Source organism: Sapajus apella, unplaced genomic scaffold (assembly GCF_009761245.1).
Source record: "Sapajus apella isolate SASKATOON/1434 unplaced genomic scaffold, GSC_monkey_1.0 scaffold31, whole genome shotgun sequence".
Lineage (NCBI taxonomy): Eukaryota > Metazoa > Chordata > Mammalia > Primates > Cebidae > Sapajus > Sapajus apella.
Window position 1 is genome coordinate 10,269,039 of NW_022436971.1, and position 21,544 is coordinate 10,290,582.

The window sequence follows — 21,544 nt, forward strand, 5'->3', positions numbered from 1 at the left end:
AATGGAATTTTACCTTCTTTTTATATAATGATAATTTTTTTTGTCATGCTGAACACCTTAAAATTAAAAAAATAATTTTAATGTAACATATTTAAACTTTTTTCTGTTAAAAAATAAAGTTATTGTAAATGATCCGGAAGCCAAAATGTTTCTAGCATAACAAGATTACCTTAAGTTAATAAGTACAAATTTTTTCTTTTTTTGAAACCCTCTTGATATTACTTCAGTGTATTCAGTATGTACTGTTTTCTGGTTAAGAACAGTTTTTAGGATAATGTATGTCTGAGTTAGTTGTATCTTTTAGAAGTTGAAGTGTGTTTTTGACAGCATTAGGTGGTAAGTGTGGAGACCCAGGAATATTGCATCCTTCTTTGCTCAGCCACCCTTTCTTCATAGGAAATTCCACAGGCACAAAGGCAATGAGAAATCAAAATATTGCATTACCTCTAGACTAATGCTCCTACTCTCAATTCAAGGTGATTTGATAATTGGGTTGCAGTATGTGATATACTGTCAAAGCCTGTGCGGAACCATTAAGTCCCTGTATTACCACCTGCTAGTCTTCCAGAGGCCAGAACATCTGTTCTTGAGAATAAAGGAGAGGGAATACATTTGTCTCACCGCATAGCTCAAGAACTGGTAGGCCGTTTGCCCCAGGCCTGAATGGCACCTGGGAGAAAAGAGGAGGCAGAGCATACCTTGTTAGGTCAGTTACCCAATAGAGGCAGAAGACAAAAGAGTAAGATGACACATCCATTTGTGTGAACTTTTACCTACAGTGAGCTAGCCCACTAATAAATGTGGCTCAGTGATTAACTGCATGATTTATCTTTTCTACATTTGAGTTACTGATCTTTAAAATGGGTTGACAGCCCCTGTCTTGCTTACTCACTTTGCATCTCATATCTGCTTGTTAACTGTAGGACACTGTAAGGGGTTAATTCTGACTGAAACCATTTTTACTAATTTCAGCTACTGGAAACTTACAATGCTAAGAGATGTTACTCAAATTGGGGATCATTTGGCTTTCTCATTCCTCCCTTGCTTTCTCCACTCAATATCCAGTTCTACGCATGGGTATTAATGATGATGGTCTATGTGTATAGAGTAATTACTATGTATTTGGCACGTATTTCTTCTGGTCTTCAAATTATTTTTGTATTATCCCGTTTTTACAGAAAGCTGAGATTTACAGAGATTTAGTAGCATGATGAAATCTATATATGTGTAGCTAGAATCTGAACCTATCTTTACTTAAAGTTGCAGGTCAGTAAGTACTAAGAATATATTATAAACTTCTTATTTTACATTAGTGTTAGTCTTCAAAAAGTTACTCTTTGTTCTGATAAAACTGAAGAAAAAGAAAAAGCTCAGGATACTTTTATTTTCAAATAAGTTTAGATTGGTATGGTGAGTGAAAATATCAATGAAATTTTATAAATATATTTTATGCAAGTTTTCAGAATATGATTATATTTATTGTTCTCTATCTCTTTGCAAAATGAATCTAATTTCAATGGAAATGACCTTTCCTACTGTAAATTGTTAGTATAAAAAAGGGCTACTGTTTCTTAACGTTTTTTTTTAAAGGCGGTTTCTCCTTAGATTTGGATACATTTGTCTAGGCCATCCCACCCTGAAGGGGCCAGATCTCCTCAGATTTGGATGCATTTATTGTCAGTGTATTCTGATGATTGCTTAGATAAGCATTTGATTTTAACCTGAAATTTGAAGGTTAGTTTGCAAAATAGTTGCACAATACCCAGTGGGGCACTATCTTTGAATGCTCTGTGGTTCTTTATGGGGCCTGCCACAAGAACTGATTTAAATCGTAATCATTAATTTAGTTATACCCTATTGCAGGAGAGTGTGCTTGAAAGAGTATAATGTTATTTTGAATCATTGTTTTGGAATATATTGTTTAGACAAACTTTGAAGAGACTCTGATTTCTTATGAGTTCTTAAATTATGCTCATTTTTAAACACATTCAGAAAAAATAGTTTTTTTTTTTAATTAACCTTTGTTCTCAAGAAAGTCTTTCACACTATTTTTTTTTTCTGTAGTTGTAAATAGTGAGAATAAATAATAGGTTACAATAACGTCTCTGTCCTTTCATAATTTAGTTTTGTATTAGACTGTTTGTGTTGGCACAAAGAAATACCTGAGACTGGGTAATTTATAAAGAATAAAAGTTTAATTGGCTCACAGTTGGGCAGGCTGTACAAGAAGCATAGTGCTGGCATCTGCTTCTGGTGAGGGCCTCAGGAAGTTTACAGTCATGGTGGAAGGGGAAGGGGGAGCAGGCACTCTCACATGGCTAGAGGGAAGCAAGAGAGAGAAGGGGGACGTCCCAGACTCTTAAACAGCCGGAACTAACTGAGTGAGAACTCACTAATCACCAGGGGATGGTGCTGAACCATGAATGAGGGATCTGCCCTCAGGATCCAGTCACCTCCCACCAAACCCCACCTCCAGCATTGAGAATCACATTTCAATGTGAGATTTGGAGGGAACAAGCTTTGAAACCATATCGTGGTTACTGCAAAGCAAAACCACAGTTGTGCTTCCAGCATAACCTCTTCTATGAGGATTTCTGTAAGTTACTCGCTTCCTTATACTGTCATAATTCTTTCTTGTTTTCATAGTGCAACACTTTCTACATTGTTTTAGTCATATTTACTTCTGCCTTTCTTTCTCATTTCCTTCTTTCATAAATATCAGACTAACTCTTAAAGACAGAGACCATCTCTTCCTTATGTTCGGATCCAAGTTCGGGTGGTGCTTGTGTAGTGAGTATGCTGAAAATGTTTGCTGGCTGCATAAATTGGGTCCTCTTGTGCCATTTAAAAACGAGATTATGCAGTATCCTGCCCAGAATGCAGCTGGACTTTCACTTGTTAAGCTGGGAGAAGCCCAGGCTTGTGTTTACCCAGGCTCCTGAAGGTTCAACTGCTGTTTGAACCCATCGTTAAGGATGGAACTCTTTTATTCTAATTGAAGGTTTACCCTAAATGACAAGTAGAGCAAGAAGATACACTTACAGAAAATATTTCCGTCTGGGCACGGTGGTTAATGCCTGTAATCCCAGCACTTTGGGAGGCCGAGGTGGGCGGATCACTTGAGGTTGGGAGTTTGAGACCAGACTGACCAACATGGAGAAACCCTATCTCTACTAAAAATACAAAATTAGCTGTGCATGGTGGCGTATGTGTGTAATCTCAGCTACTGAGATTACACAGCCTCTCAGGAGGCTGAGGCAGGAGAATCACTTGAACTCAGGAGGCAGATGTTGCAGTGAGCAGGGATCGCGCCATTGCACTCCAGCATGGGCAACAAGAGCGAAACTCCGTTTAAAAAAAAAAAAAAGAAATTCTTTCCTCTGTGAGGATTCTTTGAATACTTGGTGTTCATTTTCAAATCACATGGAAGCAGTAGTTCAGATGAGCAGTGTCCTATTTATTCGCACCTGAGTGCTTTCCCCAGTTTCCACTCACCGTTTGCCAGGCACCTCAGACGTGCCTGGAGCTGTGGGAGGGATTGAGGATGAGTAAAGCACAGCTCCTCTTCAGCAGGAGTGATCAGGGATGCTTCACAAACCAGTAGCACTTCCTGTTACAGCATCATGCTTTCAAACTGAAGAAGAAAGAAGAGTTACACATATCCTAAATAAGTAATTGCTGCTCATTCTGCCTTTTTCCCCTCCTCAGCAGCAATGCTGAAAACTAATCAAATGACCTTGACATTCCTGACTGCCTTGGAAGGCTGTTAACTTTCCATGTGTGTGCCTTATTTTTCTATGAGAGTATGCATTGCTCAGTGGCTCAGCCTGTTTCATTCTGCTCTTTTCTTTGACTCTTCCACTTATATTTTGCAAGTAATAATGACTTTTTAATAATCTGTTGAATTGATTTCAAGTCAATTAGTGACTTGAATTGAAACAAGTCACTAGACTCTTAAGTGTATGGCTCCCCAAATGCCTGTCTCGCTGTGCAGTCTTCAGCTAGCTGTTAGGAGGATTGCAGAGAAGCCCTGTTGTCTCCACTCCTGCCACACAGGCTTCTGGCTGTTCCTTGACCTTGCCAAGCCTGCTCCTGCCCTGGGTCTTTTAAATTTATTATGCCTTGGTGTGCCCTTCTCCCATGTCATCCTGTGACGGGGTCTCTTACTTCATTCAGAATCTCTACTCAACGTACCCCTTCAAAAAGGTCTTCCCTGACCACATTTTTCATATAAGCTTCACTTTGCCCCCCACTTATGCCCTTTTTGCCTATACTGTTTCTCTGCATGGCACTTACTTCTAATATGTTACATGGTTATTTGTCTTCTCTATTTTATCTGATCTTCCTTGGCCTTCCTATTTAAAAGTCTACTCTCATTTTAAATCTTCCTTCTCTGCTTTATTTTCTTCCTAGCATTTATTAGATAGTAATCTAATTAATTTGTGTTTTACTTGTTTACTGTCTGTTTCCTCTTCTGAAATATCAGCTCCAATGGACAGAGATTTTGTGTGTTTTGTTTCTATCCTTATCTCCTGCAAGTAGAATATTGCTTGGAATGTTGTACGCATTCATTAAATACTTGTTGAATGAATAAATAAATGAATGAGTGAACGTAAAATCCATAAGGAAGGACTTTGCATCCTGCTCACAAATGTAGCTGCAGTACTAAGAACAGTGCCTAGTAAAAAGCAGTAGCTCAGGAAGTATTTTTTGAATGAATGAGTGACTTAGGAACCACAATTAGGTACACAGAAGGGTAGGTAGAACTTGAGATTTTAGAGTTCAAGTTGTATAAAATTTTGCAGAGCAATGATAAGTTATGCCAAGTTGACCTATTGCCTGCCCTGTTTTGAGATCCCCCTGGCAGAACTTTTGCCTTGGTATTTCACCAACATTTGATTAACTAATTTCTATTCAAACAAATTTTATGATTATGAAAGCCGGGAAGCTTCTAAATTATGTGCTATTTTTGTGTTTTATATTGTCAGTCTTAAATCATCATGTGTATTTGACATTGATGAAATGTGACCAAGTTTTGTAAAGCTTTGCAATTACGTTTGCTGTTGTAGGTGATACATCTTTTTGTAGTCACCTATTCTGAGTTTGTAACTGTTATAAAATGTTTACATTTTATATTCTGTTGTCTGTTTTAAAGTCCAAAGGTGACATTTCTTACAATCTTTCTTAGCTTCCACAACTTGAGATTACAGAGATTTTCTGTTAAAAGAAACATTTTGGCAATGGGGCATTTTTTGGTGCCTGTAGCATATTTCAGAAAGATTATTTAGATTTTTCAGTTTTGCCCTTTTTCTATTTAAAAATATTCCAGAGTGTTGAATACGATTTGGTTAAAAAGATTGCATTTTGAACAGTTGTATGTTGAAATAGTGTAGCATAGGAGGAAGAGCATTGACTATCTAGTTGCCTAGATTTGTGATTTTGGGTTTCTTAACTGCACTGTAGTCTTGTCACTTGTAAAATGGATATGCCCATAGCACTTACTTCATAGTGTTGTGAGAATGATTAATGAGTTAATGTATATCAACTACTAAGGACAGTGCTTGGTGCCAAGTAAGTGTTAATTTAGTGTTAGCAATTATTATTAATACAGAATCCCATGCTGAAGCTTTGGCCTTATATGCTTGTGTACTTCATAGACTTATTGCTTTAAACTTCTGACTGGAATATGTATACAGAAAAGTTGCAAAGGTAATACAGGTAATTGTTACATAGTATTCACCTAGGATTTCTTTGTTTTCTTCTTACATAACCATAGCACATTTGTCAAAATTAGAAATTGGCACTGGAATAGTCTGTTCTGCTACAATGTGACACATGAATTCCTAAAAGTCACCGAATTATACATGATTATTTAGTGAAAACCACAGGGCATATGAGAAAAAGGGGATGAATGGTGTAGTACTCAAGAACTTTGCTCACTGTAACATAGCTACGAACCTAAGAAAAATTGTAGCATAGGCTGGGCTTGGTGGCTCATGCCTGTAAGCGCAGCACTTTGGGAGGCCAAGGAGGGCAGATCACCTGAGGTTAGGGGTTCAAGACCAGCATGGCCAACATGATGAAACCCCATCTCTACTAAAAATACAAAAATTAGCTGGGTGTGGTGGCACATGCCTGTGGTCCCAGCTATTCAGGAGGCTGAGGCAGGTGAATCGCTTGAACCTGGGAGGCAGAGGTTGCACTGTGTCTAGATCGCGCCATTGCACTCCAGCCTGGTGACAGAATGCGACTCTGTTTCAAAAAACAAAAACAAAAACAAAAACACACACACACCCACATACACAATTGCAGCATAGTTTTACATGTATTGAATGGTTAAGAAATACTTACATGCTAAAATATGGCCCTTTACCTTGAAAACTATTTGAAAAAGCCCTTGCTTATGAAAGTGGGTGTCAGAAGAGTTGCAGTTTGTGAGTTATTGGGAAGTGAAAGGAGGGTGATCAGAAATTTGACGGAGAGTTATAACAGCTGTGGATGGGAGTTGCTCCTCACGCACTTGGTGAACTGAAGTAGCTGGTAGATGTTTGAGGAATATACGTGCACATGGAATCCAGCATGGCTTGGTTCAGCAGGGCGCAGTTTTCCATGTTCACCTAATGCTTCTGAAGAATGAAATTGTGCATCAGCAAATGAGAAATTTGTGTTACACTTAAGTTGTTTCCGAATATATCCATTCACTGGAACAAATTTGCATTTTAAAATATTGTAGCAGAACTGACTGTACTGTGAGCTAACTACAGATTTATTTGGATTCAACCAGTGTTTTTTTTTTTAATGAATATATATTTTTTACGGTTTGAGGATACAGTCCAGAATACCACATTGAATGTAGACTTCATTTATTTTTAATACCTGGAAATAAACTCCATTTTTCCATATCTGTTCATTAAGAAATTCTTTGACAATCATGTGTTTATTGAACAGTGAGAATTGATACTCGTTTTTATTCCTAGATTATCTCCAGAATCAATAAGAAAATATTGAATTCTAGTTAGTGTATTTTGAGATACTGCAGTATTTAAAATATTTTATAGTATAAGTGGAAAAACTCTCAGTTCATGGAAACTGTTGATTCTTCCTGCCCTCTTAGAAAAGCTGTTACTAGGACGGGCACAGTGGCTCACACCTGTAATCCCAGCACTTTGAGAGGCCGAGGTGGGCACATCATGAGGTCAAGAGACCGAGACCCTCCTGGCCAACTTGGTGAAACCCTGTTTCTACTAAAAATACAAAAATTAGCTGGGCATGGTGACATGCACCTATAGTCCCAGCTGCTGGGGAGGCTAAGGCAGAAGAATCTCTTGAACCCAGGAGGCAGAGATTGCAGGGAGCCGAGATCACGCCACTGCACTTCAGCCTGGCAACACAGCAAGACTCTGTCTCAAACAAATAAAAAGCAAAACTGTTACTATAGTAACTTGGAAGTTTGCTTGCTTGTAAATATCTAAGTTTAGTTGGATTATTTGATGATTGAAAGTTTGACTATGAAAAGCTTGCTGTAACATGCAGATGGACTGTAATTGAGTGAACTACGAAAATATGTTTTCGGTGTTGCCATCTTTCTTTCTGAATTTGCTTGCAGGTATTATCTGTTGTCTTCTAATTATTCTTGACCTTTGGTTTCACAGTAATTTTGTGGCTTATCAGTAAGGCTAAACATAAAGAATGACTGAGTGAACAATTTTAGGTCGCCAGTGGTTTAGATCGCACAGGATGCCAACTTAATCTTATGGCAGTATATACCTAGTCCCCATCTTCAGAAACTGCTGTTTCCTAGAGCACAGAAAGGAGTCACCTGCCTTCCTGTCTTCATTTAGAACAGTGTTTGCAAAACAATATGATAAATCGTGTGACAACCCTGTTGGCAGCAGCATTCTTCCCTAGGAGCTCTTTGTGCTCTACGTGCTTTAACTGATGGCTTTGGTACTTTATACTCTTGCTAACCCTGGCTTATTCCTGCTTTCCTTAGGCCTTGTTCCTTTTGTGCTTCCTGCCCCACTTGATGGTGCAACAGGAAATTCAGGGTCCCCAGGAGTTTTCCCATTATCATTTTTCACTGGGGAGTGTCATAGGGTAAAGAAGTCTGTCATTCTTTTCTTCCTCCTGATGAGTCCTTGTCACTTACCCATACTGTGGAGGCCTTCTGGTGACCAATTTGGAGGGTATTTTTCTGTTTGCAGAGGTTGTAGTATCCTGTGACAATTTTTTTTTTAATAAAAGGACTAACCCATATCTCCTAATAAAGTGCTATGAATATAGTACATACACGCAATGATGGTTAATGACTGTTGAATGAATAAATGATTGTTATGTGAGCAGATTTAGAAAGTACAAGATAGTGTGACAACGTAAGTAAGATACAGCAGAAGCATTCTCTTGAAACCGCATTTGGAAAGGAAACCTGTTGTTGACTCTGTCAGACTGTAAGCATGGAGATATTCTAGTTGTGTTCTTCTACAGTCCTATTCAGAGTGAATACATTTTTGTGCATTCACACATCACACTTTTAGCGTTATAACTTGTTGACTCTGTCGAGCATAGGGACCATTAGGACCTTTTGGCCATGATACACTCTAAATTTTATCTTAAAAAAATATTAAATTGTAAAATACATGTAATGTAAAATTTACCATCTTAACTATTTTTAAGTGTACAGTTCAACATTGTTAAGTACATTCACATTGCAATGCAGCCAATCTCTAGAACTCTTTTTATCTTGCAAAACTGAAACTCTGTACCTATTAAACAATTCTGTATCCTCCCACCTAGCCCTTGGCAGCCACCATTCTGCTTTGTATATCGATGAATCTGACTTCTCTAGGTATGCCATGTAAGTGGAAATACAGTACTTGTCATTTATTAACTTTTTTTTTTTTTTCACTGAGTGTAATGTTTTCAAGGTATGATACATTTCTGGTGAAATTAATATTAAGATTAAGTAAGATTTAGAGTTGTCTCTATCTGTGGGTCATGTTTCTGTTTATGCTGCAAAACTGTTTCTTAAATAAAGGATGCAGATAAACCCTAGTTTGAGATGGAGATTAAGTCACCATTTCGCCTGAATCCTTTTGAAGAACCTCTTCTTCATCTTTTGGTGATAAAGAGAGTATCCAACCTGGAGGGAACTTTGAATATGTCTTATGATCCCTTATTTTACAACTCGTGAATTTGAATAGGCAAACATGGAGACTTATTGTGTTATTACAACAGCATACAACTTATGATATGAAAACAAACATCAATATTAATATTATTAAATTTTCCTGTAAAAAAATTTGATTTAGGTCAAATTGACTTACTTTATAATTTAAATCATTAATAAGAAATTGACCTTTAAAAAGATCAGAGGATATTATTCCAGTTCTTCACAAATGAAAGGTAGATAGAAGTCTACTTTTTACTATACTGTAAGCCTTAAATTGATGATACTTTGATAATTACATTAGTTTGTGATTTTTTTCCAGAAATGAAATCATTTGAACCGCCTTTTTTGTTGACATTAAAATGGACTCTGGGCAGCTTTCAATTTGGAATGTAAATTGGCGGGATGCAGTGGCTCATGTCTATAATCCCAGCACTTTGGGAGGCCAAGGCAGGAGGATAGCTTGGGGCTGTGATTTGAGACTAGCTGGGCAATAGCCAAACGCTGTCTCTACAGAAAATAAAAATAATTAGTTGGGCATGGTGGCACGCTTCTTGTAGTCCCAGCTACTCGGGAGCCTGAGGCGAGATAATCACTGAGCTCTGGAGTTTAAGGTTACAGTAAGCTATGACCACAACACTGTGCTCCAGTCTGGGCAACAGAGCAAGACTCTGTCTCTAAAAAAACAATAAAGAAAGAAAAGAAGGTAAATTATCTTTTTCTTCCAGACAGTCCCAGAATCTACAGAAACTATACCATTGGTATAGTGTCATAGTTTTATGGCTATTCCAGAAGGTTGTCTTCTTTAAGAAGAATATTAATGTTTCTTGCAAAGCAGCTATTGGTTTTTAAATTTTAACCTTCTTTTGAGTTAAATTTATAATTAATCATGAGTACATGTAAACACATTTAAAAATGAAAGCATCAGAAATGAACCTGATGATGAAAAAAAGAAAAATAAGACATTTCTAAATCGCTTTATATTGTTTCACTTTCATTGAAAGAATAGTTTAACGAAAATGTATGAGTCATGTAAATTTTATATTATTTCAGAAAGAATTTAGGGAATACTCATGTTCCATAGAAAGGAATTATATTTGATTCAGTAAATAGATATGATGTGAATCAGATGTGGCACCTGTCTGCAGAAAAATGTGTAATCTAGTGGGGAAGATCTGACAGGTTAGATATGGATACAACTAACTTAAACTGTGTTAGATGAGGAGCGTAGATAGGTTTAGAGACGGGAGAGATGCAACTTTCTGTTGCATAGGAGGCAAATCAGGGAAGCCTTTTTGGAAAAGATAAGATTTGGATCTAGGCCTTGAAAGTTGAGCTTGTTTTTGATGTTGGGAAATTTGAGTAGGAAAGAGGAGTCTGAATGTATATTTAATCCAAAGTTTTTCACTTACTGAGTCTTTGTCTGTGTCATATTGCTTATTCACAGAGTATAAAACATATTCCCAATTAATTTGTTAGGTGAAAATTAATTAGTGTAGCATATCCAGTAAACAAAGATAAATCTCTTTTTATTTATTCTTTTGTATAGCCTAGTCCTGTTATTTCTTTTTTCACTCCCTGAAATTTAAAAGTAAGTAATTTTCATTTGGTATTCTAGTTCTACCCTAATTTTGTTGTGGTAATAAAATATCACCTAAACTGTAGGCTAGATGATGAAATATTTATGGAAAGATTAGGGCATTGCATTTACTTTTTTGATTCTCCAGGGAAACATAAAGGTGTTTCGAATTTTCCCTTTAACATTGAAAACCTGATTAGTTACCTAATCAAAATTCAGTTTCCATATGTGCAGTTTATTTCTGAGCTGCTGTGAGGAAAGAACAATAAAGTGGCTTTGTATTTCGGGCGTGGAGTAGGTATTTGGCCTTCTGAGGTGACTGTCCGCAGAGAGGAGTACACAGTGTACTTAACAGAGTGGGATACGCTAGCAGCTTCTGAATGGACTGACCTTGTGTTTGTATCAGCTAAGAAAGGCCTAACAGCCTCCGTTGGCTGGGAATAGGGTCAGGATCCGGCGGTAGGGGTAATTGGTTTGCATGTCTCCTGGCACTATGGGCACTTCAGATCTTGATAGAATGAGTTTTTATCTTCCTATTTAAAGAAAAAAAAATGGGTTTAGGGTTAGTTCTCTGTTCCTTTGCAACAGAAACCTTCATTTCTTTAGGACTTCCCAGAGTACAAGACACGCAACAAATACCAACGTCAACATACTTCCAAGGCCCAAAAAAGCTACCCTGAAATACTGACTTCCACCTCCTTAATCAGATAATTAATTAATCTATTTCCTCTTTAATTCAATAAACATCTCATGATTGAGTATGGATCATTTGCTTTGAAGTTAACAAACCAATTTTATGTTTCACATATAGTTCACACAGCACGTTCACAAGATAAGCAGAAATGGATTATTTTGCCATTAGGGCAAAAAACTTGAGAGGCATTAGTGAAAGTGGTTCTGTTTTAGGGAATTATTTTAATAATTTTAATTGCATTATTGTTTTAGTGTGACTATAACTATTTTCCAGTGTTTTTAATGTAACAGTATAATTTAGTTCCCATTTTTATTTGAAATTAAGAAACCTTTGAGTCTTTTTTTTTTTTAGCTAACGTGTCCTAAAAAGAAAGATGCTGTTACTAGGTGCAGATACCAAATGACACCCTTTTCATGGAGTTTTCTTTCATTATTTATTTTCTTGCAAACTCTAAAAACCTTGACCAATAATTTCAGAATGTGTGATTCTTACATAGATTGTAACATCTTCCGAATGGTTGAATTGCCCGAGGGAAATAGTCCCTAATTCTTTTTGGTCACACATTTCATTAGTATATAAAACTTGTCTGTAACAGCCGTGAGTCTTTATCACACTGTATTTACTTAACATATAAATAAACCCATGAGACACTTTTTCTAACTTCTGTTATAGACAAGCCTGTTTAAGCATTGCATTTATAATAAGAAAAGTTCTATTAAGAATCAAAATCATATTTTGCCCTCTGTGTGTGCCTATTTCATTTAATCCTAAAAGTTTAGATGCCATGTAAATGAAACTATGAAAAAAAATCCATGACATATATGAATGTTGGGACCACATGGCATGTTGTTGACATACTTAATATGAAGGAGGAGTAGTGTAGTATACTGGAAAGTGTGTTGCATTCCATCAGAAACATGGACATACATCTTGGTGTGAATACATGCTAGCTGTGCTATTTTTGGAAAGTCACTTGGCTTCAGTTTCTTGAAGTGTGAAATGGGGAGATTGTAGAGGTATTTATGATTAACCCAAGAGATACATCATTTAGCACAGCTGTTAGCGTGTAAGTGCTGGTCATTAGACAGTAATGGTGGTGATAATAGCGGATGGGTTATAGGAGTAGCAGCAGCAGTTTTTTCTGTAGATGTTGATAGGTATATAGATTATATTACAGGCATCTTTTAATTTTAGATGTGCTAAAAAAGGCTTGCAAAAGGCTGAAGATGAATTAACAAAATAGAAAATTATAACAGGAAATTGCTGTGGTTTGATTGATGATGCCCTGTCCAAAGTTCACGTTGAAGCTTTATCCTTAATGCGACAGTATCAAGTGGTGTGGCCTTTGGGAGGCCAAGTCCTCATGATGGGATCAGCACCCTTAGAAAGGGCTGGAGAGAGAAGGGAGTGCTCTCTTGCCATTTTGTTTCTTTCACTATGTGAGGACACAGCACAGCCTTTGTCTGCTCTGGGGGGGTCACAGCAACATGATACTATCTTGGAAATAGAGACTGGGCCCTCCAGACACCAAACCTGACGGTGCCTTGATTTTGGATTTCCTAGCTTCTGGAACTGTGAGACATACATTTCTGTTCTTTACAAATTACCCAGTCTTAGATATTTTGTTTAGCAGCATAAATGTACTAAGACGGGAATATTTCTTCTTGATAACACTGATGCTTTGATTTGTTATCTGAGACAGTGCCCCTTTCCTGGTGTGAGGTATCTGAGCTTTCAAATTACTAATAAAAAAATTGCTTAGTGAGCATTGCATCAAATGAAGTTGAGGTTTTAAATTTCACTTTTAATTGACTTATGGCTACAGGAAAATGAACAAATCATAAATGTACAACTTGATGAATTTTCACAAAGTGAACAAGATTAAGAAGGCGAATATTCCCAGCATCACTAGTGCTCTCTCCTTTCACCCTCTTCTAGCTACCTTTCTCCGGAGAACCACCATCCTGACTCCTAACACAGCACGTTAGCTTTTTCTCTTAATCAAGTGGAGTGGTTCAAGAGAACTATTTTATCTAAACTGGGAAAACATAAAAAACGATTTTTCCTCTCAACAGAGATCAGATTCTCATGTCCTTCAAGTCAGATGCCCATCTTGCTTTTCTAATGCTGGATGTATACTGACTTTTAAAAACAATTTGAAGTGTGTTATTTGTGAACAACGTGTAATGAGGCCTTTCTATAGTATCCAGTCTGGCAACCTGTACCTTTTAATTGGCATGCTTAGACTTAACGTTTGTATTTAAGGTATGGTTCAGTATGGTTCAGCGTTCAGCTGATGTTTTATTTATTTATTTTGATTTTTATTTTTTGAGGCAGAGTCTTGCTGTGTCACCAGGCTGGAGTGCAGTGGCATGATCTCGGCTCACTGTACCCTCTGCCTCCTGGGTTCAAGAGATTCTCCTGCTTCAGCCTACCGAGTAGCTAGGATTATAGGCACCCGCCACTATACCCAGCTAAACTTTTGTATTTTTTAGTAGAGACGTGGTTTTACCATGTTGGCCAGGCTGGTCTTGAACTCCTGACCTCATGATTCGCCGCCTCGGCTTCTCAAAGTCCTGGGATTGCAGGCGTGAGCCACCGTGTCTGACCAAAGCTGATGTTTTAAACTGGTATTTGTTTACTACTTGTTGCATGGGTATTTTCATTTGTTTACCGCATGTTGCATTTGTTGGTATTTGGTGTTCGTTTACTGCTTGTCCCATTTTTGGTATTTGTTTTTATATTTGTTTACTACCTGTCTCATTTTTTTTTTAATTATTTCCCTTTTTTTCTTTTTCTGCTTTCTTTTGAATATTTTTATAATTACATTCAATCTCTTTTATTGAATTGTTAGTTACACTTTTTGCTTTAATTTTTAGTGGTTTCTCTAGGGTTTATAGTAGACTTCTTTAACTTATAATAGTCTACCTTCAAATGGTCTAATAGTACTTCATGTATAATATAAAAACTTACAATAGTATTTTTCCATTTTCCTTTTTTCTGGCTTTTGTGCTATTGTTGTCGTACATTTAACTTATACGTGCGTGTGTTGTGAACTCCATAATACATTTTTATTAGTTTACTTTAATCAGTAATTTTTAAAAATTGAAAGTGTATTTTGTATTTACACACATATTTCCATTCCTCTTCATTGCTTTGTGTAGATACAAGTTTATATCTGGTATCAGTTTCCTTCAGCTTGAAAGATTTTCTTTAGCATGTTTTACAGTGCTGTTGATGAATAATTTTTGCTTTTATGTGTCTGAAGAAGTCTTTGCTTGGTTTTGGAAAATATTTTTCCTGAATATAGATTTCTAGGTTAATAGTTGCCTAGTACCTCATTGTAGCTATTCTTCTGTCTCCTGGGTTGTATTGCTTCTAAGGAGAAGTCTGCTGTCATTCTCATCTTTGTTTCTCTGCATAATGTGTCTTGTTTTCTTTGGGTGCTTTTAAGATCTTATTTATAACTAGTTTTGAGCCATTTTATTATTATATGCCTTGGTGTATTCTTCTTTGTGTTTATTCTCATTTTTGGTTATCAAGTTCCTTGGATCTATGGACATATGAGTTTAACCAAATTTAGGACATTTATGGCTATTCTTTCTTTGAATTTTCTTTTTCCCGTCCCTGTTTCGTCTTCCCAATAGATACACTTTTTTTCTGGGACTCCTCCAATTATATGGATGTTGCTACTTGATCATATCTTATAGCCTATTTTAAAAAGTTATTTTTTATACTGATTTTATTTTGAATTGTTTTTACTACTGTGTCCTTAAATTTGCTGTTCTTTTCTTCTGTCTTGTCTATAATTGATGCCAGTGGGGTTTTTTTGTTTGTTTGTTTGTTTTTTTTTTGCTTAGAAAGTATGTTTTTCATTCCTAGAATTTTGATCTGGGTCTTTGATATTCTGTGCCTCCTCTTCTCATGTCATTGGTGTTATTTATTGATCTGTTTCAAGAAATTGATTTTTCTTCTGGTTATGAGCCATAATTTCCTCTTTTTTACATACCTGGTAATTTTTATCAGATGACAAACATTGTGAGTTTTACATAATTGGGATGTAGATTTTTTATTCCTGAAAGTATTCTGAAGCTTTTTTTCTGGGGTACAGTTAAGTTACTGGAAAACTTCGATACTTTTGATGCTTACCTCTTTGTTTGTTAGTGGGAGCAGAGGAGCCTTTATTCTAAGGCTAATTTTGCTTCCCTGCTGGGGAAATATTCTTATAGATAACAAAATAAAATAAATAAATAATATATGCTATAATAAATAATAAATCCTGATACCCTACAAATTAATAGTTTTTTTTTTTTCTGTTCTGGCTGATGGGAACATGAACTATTCCTGGCCCTGTGTGAGGTCCAGGGATGCTCCTTCTGCTCCTTTGGTTGGTTCTTTCCCCATCCTTGTGTAATTTCATCACAGGTACGCACGGAGCAGTGCTTAGTCGGTAGCTAGAGGGAACTCTCCAGGATTTTTGGAGCTTTCTTTCTGAGTGCACGATCTTTCTTCTCTGATATATTATCTGTAAATTCTAGCTACTTGGCTTTTTGACTTTCAGACTCTCTGTCTCTGCAGAAGGCTGCCAGGCTCTGTTTGGATTTCCCTTTTTTATGCTGCAGCCTGTCGCTTCTCTTCAGACAGTGAGCAAGGGCACTGGTGGGTTCACTCCGTTTTTCCCTTCCCTTAGTATCATCATCCTGCAGTTCCTGGTGTCCTGCTGTCTATTTTTGTTGTTGGTCATGGTGGTAGTTTTTGTTTTTTTGTTTTTGTTTTTCTTAGTTGAATTCAGGAAATTCAGTACAGCTTCTGTTACTGTATACTTTACTGTGTTTCAAAGCAGAAGTTCTCTTTTAGTGTTTTAAAGTGATTTTTCTGAGCTGATCTTTTATTAATCTGTTTTCTGTAGGTTTGTTCATCTCATTAGTTGAGCTCTTGTCCCTATTGTTATGGAGCCTATTTTGTCCTTTCCCATAATGTATGATTTGTTTAATCAGAATATGAGTTCCACCAGCCACTTCATCGTGTGCACTATAAGGTTAGCTTCTCTGTGCAGTTGATTTAAATGGATTTCAGATTTAGAAACAGATGAAAGGGTTTCCTTAATCTGAAAATTGCAGAAAGTGATCAAGAAATGTAGCTGAAATAGAGTCTGTTTTAACATACGGACTTTCTATTACTGCTAACAACACATAATTAAAGCTAAAATGTATTGAGAGCCCGAGATGTTCATTTTCCAAATTGCCATGCCAGAGATTGCCATGTACATGTATGACAGTACACAGCCTCATGTACTGTCAGCTGCAGGTGTTTGGGAGCGTTGGTGCTATGTGTTATCTCCCAAGGGCATTTATGGAGCGTTTTTTAAAGAAATAATCACACATATCCCACTTCATTCTTGGGCACTTGGATCTCATCCTGCCTCTCAGAGTCATTCTTTTCTCTTTGACACCAGTGGCACTTTGTGTCTCAATTGTTAACTTATTATTATAGTATCTATTTTCTGGTCTATTTCTATGTTTCTTGAGGGCAGGAGCAATATCTTTGTATTTTTAAAAATTTCATGCTCAATAAAGATTTGTGGAATGAATGAATATTACCATGTAGTTAAAAATCTGTATTAAAAATCCTGAGAACCATTTCCTCCAAATTAGTGTTTTGTTTCCCTTCTCTACCTAACTCCAGTTTAATTTTGAACATCATCAGCACTAGAAGTGTGTTAGACTTATTTGTCCTGCAGATAGTTACACCATTGTCTTCCCAGTTACATTCTGTTGAACTGACATGAGAACCTCTCCCTCTTCATTTCCAGGGTCTTCATTTCTTCAACTGTGATTATATGCCTGTCTGCAGTGTAATTTTGCCTAGACTCAAAAATTCATAATTGTAAAAGGCTGAAATAGACTTGCACAGCAGTATCTCAGGGCAAATTTGTTTATTAATAGCTTAGGACTTGCCACCTCTCTCTCCTCTCTCTTCTCTCCTCTTCTCTCCTTCCTCTTCTCTCCTCTTCTCTTTTCTCTCCTCTTCTCTTCTCTGGTCTCAAACTCCTGGGCACGAGTGATCCTCCTGCTCAGCCTCCCCGGTAGCTGGAACTCCAGTTAGCTTCCACCATTCCCAGCTAAATCCCACATCTGTTTGTACTCATGAATGCTCATACACAGGCAAAGAGTCACCTGTCCTATAGAATGTTGCATTGTTGCTGATGGCATGGGTGGAAAATAGGGAGTTGTATAGTCCATTTTGGGAATTTAAAATTATGAACATTTGAAAAAATCTTGTACATTTTCTGAATGTTTTGCCACAGGACAGTATTGTGTATACCCTTATGATTTGGGGATAGTTTTTGTTTTTTCATTTATTTATATGTAATCTTCCATTCATCCTTTAGTCTGTCCATCCTTCTATCCATCTATTTATCTATTATATATGTAGTAAGGTTTAAATAAATGCCAGTTATTACCCTAAGGAATCAAAAATGATGAAAGCTTTGAAGGAGCTCATAGTTTAGTGAAGGAGCAAGACACATAAATAAATAATTGGAATTCAGTGTGATGACAGCGGTACAGAAATACATGAGAGGTTTAGTAACATGGAAGAAAGTCTGATAAGCTTGGTCTGGTCACATCAGAAGGTTTCAATTTTTTTCCTCTAATGCACACCACATTGATTGACACAGTTAAAGACAACATTATAAATATGCATACTGTGAATCATACTACCTTTCTATAAATTTAGATAAGGTTAATATGCTATATTTGTGATTTTTAATTTTTCTTCTTGAATATTTATATCAACTTTTTTTTCTTCCTACTGACTCTTTATAACTTAGTTTCTAAAGCATCATTTTTTTCTTTCATTGGAAGGTTTTTCACAAGTCAGAAGTAGCACAGTGATTCATTTCAGGAAGCTTGCTAATTAGTTACTTGATTGAACCATTTCAATGAGATACTACTGAGTTAGGTCTTAGGAGTATAAAGTGCTCTCCTCTGAAGTGTATGTATACAAATAATTATGGTAGCAGTGCGATAAATGCAGAAAGGGTTATCTACAAGCAAATAGTCTTATCTATGTAGTCTTCCTCTTAAGTTGACTTTTATAGTTTTTATATAATGTGCAGTAAGTTTTCACAGCTTGATTTGATGTTATCTTTCTAGTTCTTAAGAGGTTTTTCTTTTGAGAGCTCTGATTTTAGAATTAAGAGAGTATCAGTGATCTGTTACTACTGATCATTCATTCATTCATTAGTGACTATTTCTGAGCTCATGTGGATTGCTTATCTGCAAATTTATAATTGTGATATGTACCTTTTAGGGTGTTTATGACTGAAGATTAAGTGAAATAATGCATTTATATAAATTTAGTTAAAATTATTGCCTATAAGTTATTATCACACATATAACAGCACTGGGAGTTGTGATGGACACAAAGGGGTATTTACCAGAATGAATATTTACTTTTAGTGGGGAGACAATCTAGGTAATTAACGAAATAATAGATACGAACTCCAGGGAACATGAGAAGCATACCATTTATCAAAAGATTAAATGCTCCGTGATTGTCCAGGTAAGTAGTGAGGATTTAGAATAAAAAGAAAGCTATCTGGGCTGGAATGACTGCAATAACGTCTTTGGGAAGCTGGAATTTGAGCTAGAAAAGGCAGGATTCAAGTAAGTAAAATATCACAGTGGCTGAGACCAGAAGACTCTGAAACCTGACTGCTGGGTTCAAATTCTAGCTACAGCTTAGCTGTTTGACCCTGCACGAGTCGCTTAGTGTTTCTGTGCCTATGTCTCTTCTCCTGTAAAATGGGAAAGATAATATTGTCTGTCTCTTAGGACTGCCGATTACATATGTCATTGCTTAGAACTTTATATTTGTGCTTGCACATAGTCAAGAACTGTTTAAGTATTATACATAGGCTGGCAGAGTTGAATGGTTTTATAAATAGTGTGCGAAATGTCCGTTCAACACAGTTTAGAGGCAAGAACATACAGGGATTCTAAAGGGTGGCAGTGAAGAAATCAGTTTTCTTTGGCTTCGGGTTTGTGTAAGCATGATATGTGCTTTTTTTGGTGAGATGAATGAAAAGGAGATTTAAAAATATTCTTTCCTCTCTAATCCTTTTGTTCAAAATCCAACAGCACTACATACTCACATAGTGTTAGGTTTTATAATGAACACTGATACAATTCATGAATATTTTGGTACATTTCAGTAGTTTTGTAGTTGATAAATTTAAATGTCATATATTTTTATCTTTGTTCTGGAAGTGGTTTTCCTAGTGTCATTAATAGTCTAAAGGCTATTTGTCAGGGTCTGCTTGTCTTCAAGCAGTGTGAAATAAGGGCCTCTCTATTTTACTCTCCACTGGTTCTGTGTCAGTCTAAGTGACAGAATAGGGAGTGGAATTTATTAGACTGCTCTCATATTTCTTCCCATTTGGTAGTTGTAGATATGTACTTTTGGGCCTCCTCTGTATGAGGATTGTTCTTGTCAATCCTTGGTTGACGCAGATCTCATATCTTTCCATGTTATCTATCACATTTAATATATATTCTCCCTCACCAAATGGAATACCGGCAACCTCGTACCTATAGGTTAGTTGATTACTATAAATTAAAGTTGTAGTTAATCAGTTTTAAATCGAGTCCTTATTTTTCATCAGTGTAATATTACAAATGCAAACATCATACCAAAAATAAATGAACAATAAAACCTATATATTCATAAATATTTTATGCAGGTAACACCAAATTCACAATGTAAAGCTTATTACTTGTTTGGGAGACTTTTTGATATGGGTCATTTTAGCTTATTCTTGATAAAGTACAAGGCCATTGAAATAATGCTTGAGGATGCCTTTCTTTCCTGGTGACTTTCTTTGTAATGAGCATAGGCATCCTTCATTGTTCCGAGGACCGTCAGTGTCTCTTATTCAAAATCAGGGTAATCTGTCCAAGAGGCAAGTGGTACTGGTGAAAGTCAATTTTCATAGCAGTACTTCTCTAGTCATCTGTTACCTCTTGTTTTGTTGACATTAATTACCTTGTATAGAGTGAGCAGCCTTTCTCAGTTCTATAATTGACTTTTTTTGGAAATTAATTAATTAATTAATTTTTTTGAGACAGAGTCTCTCTCTGTCGCCCTGGCTGGAATGCAGTGTTACATTCACAGCTTACTGCAGCCTCCACCTCCGGGGCTCAAGTGACCTTCCCACCTCAGCCTCCCAAGTAGCTGGGACTACAGGCCTGTGACACCTTCCCCTACATTCTTGTTAGGGGAAGAAGAGATGAGGTCATGCTCTGTTGCCCAGGCTGGCTTCAAACCCCTGGTCTCAAGTCATCTTCCCTCCACTGTGCCTCCCCAAAGGTTGGGTTTATAGGTGTGAGCCACCAGGCCTGGCTCTAGGAAATTCTTTAATACTTCTCATTGAAGTTTGTGGCTTTCTCTTGTACTTTAATGATTTTCTAATCTAGTTCTTCTTTATAATAACCAAATTGTCCTTTGCTCGTGGTTAAAAACTAATTTTAAAACTTGGTTTGAAGCATTCGGGACAGAGACATTGCTCCTTGGAAACGGTTGCTTGTTTCTACTTCATAATTCAACTTGTCACATGTTCAGATTACTGTTAATTGCATTTTACTCAGGATGGTATGAGTGGAGGTTATTGCAGTTGTTAGGTATTTGGAAATGTAATCATTGATATAATTATTAATATGATGCTGTTATTTATCATAAAGTAGATCTTGAAATGTCAACCAGGGTCATATATATCTTGTATTCACTACTTGTTAAAATTATTATTAATAGCCTTCTCGCTGGTATTAATAATGATGTTTTTCTAACATTTACTGTATGCCAGGTAATCTTCTCAGGGTCTTTTATATACTAACTAATCTGATTGTCTCCTAATCCAAATGAGGAACATTTTGTTATCCCTTTTTCACTAGTGAGGAAAGTGAGGCACAGGCAGGTTGAATAACTCCATCAAAGTTCTGCAGCTATGAAAGGTAGACTCACAATTCTAACACAGAGGTTAGACTTCTCTAAGAGCATACGCTTAAGTATTATGGATTAGAATTCAAGAAAATCTTTGCTTTAG

At 36.6% G+C, this 21,544-nt stretch overlaps 1 protein-coding gene across 4 annotated transcripts in view; it reads left to right on the forward strand.

The window, feature by feature from the left end:
- NBAS (NBAS subunit of NRZ tethering complex) overlaps positions 1–21,544 on the forward strand; it is a 434,255-nt gene that overhangs the window by 99,482 nt on the left and 313,229 nt on the right. The gene's annotated exons all lie outside the window — the stretch shown is intronic.